Source organism: Arachis ipaensis, chromosome B5 (genome assembly GCF_059453495.1).
Source record: "Arachis ipaensis isolate K30076 ecotype BB chromosome B5, ASM5945349v1, whole genome shotgun sequence".
Taxonomy (NCBI): Eukaryota; Viridiplantae; Streptophyta; class Magnoliopsida; order Fabales; family Fabaceae; genus Arachis; species Arachis ipaensis.
Window position 1 is genome coordinate 54,366,011 of NC_142440.1, and position 3,739 is coordinate 54,369,749.

General features: G+C 36.8%; 1 non-coding gene across 1 annotated transcript; it reads left to right on the top strand.

Moving 5' to 3' along the window:
• The first annotated feature begins 2,952 nt into the window (after nucleotides 1-2,952).
• Nucleotides 2,953-3,060, top strand: LOC148564222 (small nucleolar RNA R71). The gene has a single exon (XR_015884846.1). It is a non-coding gene; the product is annotated as a small nucleolar RNA R71 (small nucleolar RNA).
• Nucleotides 3,061-3,739: the final 679 nt, after the last annotated feature.

A 3,739-nucleotide genomic window follows, 5' to 3' on the forward strand; every position in this document is an offset into this window, starting at 1 on the left:
GTGGCTACTCCCATCTTTGATTGTTCCAACCTTGATGCCTGTTCTCATTGTAATTTCTTCTTCCTGCAACATTATTGTAACCAGACTCATAGCCAAAGGGGTGAGAGTTCATAGTAGAAAATAAAAAATTAAAAACAAAAATAAATTTAAATTTAAATTAAAAGGTTATTTAAATTTTGAATTTAAAAATTAAATTTTAAAATTTAAATTTTTAAATTTTTGAACTTCGAAAATTGAAAAATTTTTAAATTTGAATTTTGAAAAATTTTTAAATTTGAATTTTTGAAATTTGATTTTTGAAATAAGATAAGATAAGATAAAAATTTTTAAAATAAAATCCAATAACCTCTTAATTTACGAAAAAGTAAAAATAAAAACAAAAATAAAAATAAAAATAAACAAGCAAAAAGCAAATATTTACAATAACCAATAATAAGGCACATGTTTGCAATTCCCCGGCAACGGCGCCATTTTGACGTTAGGATTTTTGCCAGTAAAGAATGTCATAAAAACGGTCGCGTTGTAGATATAGTCTCTAAACCGACAAAAATCCCTTTCGTACAAATGTTTTGGTTGTAACAAGTAACAAACCCCTTTTAAAATTGATAACCGAGTATTTAAACCTCGGGTCGTCTTATCAAGGAATTGCAGGGAGATATGTTCTTATTATTGGTTATGAGTTTTTAAATTGGGGAAATTTGGAGTTTGGGCAATGGGCACATGTATATTTTCAAAGCAATAAAAATAAATAAATAACTGAAAAATAAGCTTTTGGCAAGGTATGAGAACCGAAAATCCTGTCCTTGTTATCCTTATCAGATGTGATGAGAATTGGATTTAAATCCCACTTAGTTAAGTCAAGTGGACTAATTAGCTTGATTCTCAAGTCCTAGTCAACTCCTGTGGAGAGACTAGTGTTTAGAGCAATCCTAGCTAAAGCAAAATCTGCCAATTTCAACCACTCTTGAGTTTGACAACTCAAGTGTTACCAATTACCTAGCCAAAACCAAAAGGAAGAAAATATCTAAATTAAATTAAAGCAAAGCAATCGTAAATCTGAAATACCTCAAATAATATTAATTAAGAAAATCATAACATGAATGTAGCATAAGCCAAATAGGAAACATAACTAATATAAGCATTAAAGTATCTGAACGTAAGAGATAAATATAAAGTAAAAGAACGTTGAACCTGGGATTGAGAGTCACTCCTAAAACTAAGAGAAATCCTAAATCCTAATCCTAAGAGAGAGGAGAGAACCTCTCTCTCTAAAAACTACATCTACTCCTAAAATTATGAATTATATGAGAGCCTTTTTATGAATGGATGTATTCCCCCACTTTATAGCCTCTAATCTGTGTTTTCTGGGCCGCAAACTGGGTCAAAAACAGTCCAAAATTCGCTGGTTTCGAATTTTGCCACGCTGGATTTCCGTCATTGCGACGCAGCCGCATGGATCACGCGGTCGCATTGCCTAGCTTCAGGGAAACTATAACATATTATATTTCAAATCGAAGCCCCGGACGTTAGCTTTCCAACGCAACTAGAACTGCGTCATTTGGACCTTTGTAGCTAAAGTTATAGCCGTTTGAGTGCGAAGAGGTCAGGCTGGACAGCTTAGCAATTTCTCCAACTTCTTGTATTCCTTCCACTTTTGCATGCTTCCTTTCCATCCTCCAAGTCATTCCTGCCCTATAATATCTGAAAATACTTAACACACATATCAAGGCATCTAATGGTGATAAGAGAGGATTAATAATAAGCAAATATAAGATCAAAGAAGCATGTTTTCAATCAAAGCACATAATTAAGAAGGCAAATGTAAAACCATGCAAATAGTATGAATAAGTGGGTAAAGAGTTAATAAAAACTACTCAATTGAGTACAAGATAAACCATAAAATAGTGGTTTATCAGTCTCATTACCAAATAATTTGGCATTCAGCTTCATGATTGCACCAAGGTACTTGGCAACTTGTTCTTCAGTAACATCCTTATTCTCTTCAGAGGAAGAATACTCATCAGAGCTCATGAATGGCATAAGGAGGTTTAATGGAATCTTTATGGTCTCCAGATGAACCTCAGAGTCCTTTGGTTCCTCAGAGGGAAGCCCCTTATTGATCTCTGGATGTCCCAGGAGGTCTTCCTCACTGGGATTCACGTCCTCTCCCTCCCTTACAGGTTCGGCCATGATGATCAATTCAATGGCCTTGCACTCTCCTTTTCGGTTTTCTTCTGGATTGCTTGGGAGAGTACTAGGAGGGGTTTCAGTGATCCTTTTACTCAGCTGGCCCACTTGTGCTTCCAAATTTCTAATGGAGGACCTTGTTTCATTCATGAAACTTAGAGTTTCCTTAGATAGATCAGAGACTATGTTTGCCAAGCTAGATGGGGTCTGCTCAGAACTCTCTGTCTTTTGCTGAGTGGATGATGGAAAAGGCTTGCTATTACTAAATCTGTTTCTTCCACTATTATTAAAGCCTTGCTGAGGCTTTTGTTGATCCTTCCATGAGAGATTTGGGTGATTTCTCCATGAGGGATTATAGGTGTTTCCATAGGGTTCACCCATGTAATTCACCTCTGCTATTGCAGGATTCTCAGGATCATAAGCTTATTCCTCAGAAGATGCCTCTTGAGTACTGTTGGATGCAGCTTGCATTCCATTCAGACTCTGAGAAATCATATTGACGTGCTGAGTCAATATTTTGTTCTGAGCCAGTATGGCATTCAAAGTATCAATTTCAAGAACTCCCTTCTTCTGAGGCGTCCCATTACTCACAGGATTCCTCTCAGAAGTGTACATGAACTGGTTATTAACAACCATGTCAATGAGTTCTTGAGCTTTTGCAGGCATTTTCTTTAGGTGATTGGATACACCTGCAGAAGTATCCAACAACATCTTAGCTAATTCAGACAGATCATCATAGAATATATCCAGGATGGTCCATTCTGAAAGCATGTCAGAAGGACACTTTTTGGTCAGTTGCTTGTATCTCTCCTAAGCTTCATAGAGGGATTCACCTTCTTTCTGTCTGAAGGTTTGAACATCCACTCTAAGCTTACTAAGCTTTTGAGGAGGAAAGAACTTGGCTAAGAAAACCGTGACCAGCTTATCCCAAGAGTTCAGGCTATCTTTAGGTTGAGAGTCCAAACATACTCTAGCTCTGTCTCTTACAGCAAACGGGAAAAGCATAAGCTTGTAGACCTCGGGGGTCAACCCTATTGGTCTTAACAGTATCACAGATCTGCAAGAACTCAGTTAAGAACTGAAAAGGATCTTCAGATGGAAGTCCATGAAACTTGCAGTTCTATTGTATCAGAGAAACTAATTGAGGTTTAAGCTCAAAATTGTTTGCTCCAATGGCAGGGATTGAGATGCTCCTTCCATGTAAATTGGAATTAGGTGCAGTGAAGTCACCAAGCATCCTCCTTGTATTGTTGTTGTTAGGTTCGGCTGCCATCTCCTTTTCTTGTTCGAAAATTTCAGTAAGGTTGTCTCTGGATTGTTGTATTTTAGCTTCTCTTAGTTTCCTCTTCAGAGTCCTTTCAGGTTCTGGATCAGCTTCAACAAAAATGTCATTTTCTTTGTCCCTGCTCATATGAAAGAGAAGAGAACAAGAAAAGAAGAGAAATCCTCTATGTTACAGTAAAAAGGTTCCTTATTGTTAGTAGAAGAAGAAAGGGAATAAGAGTGAAGAAGAATGGATAATCCAAACACAAGGGTGAGGATATGAGCATAG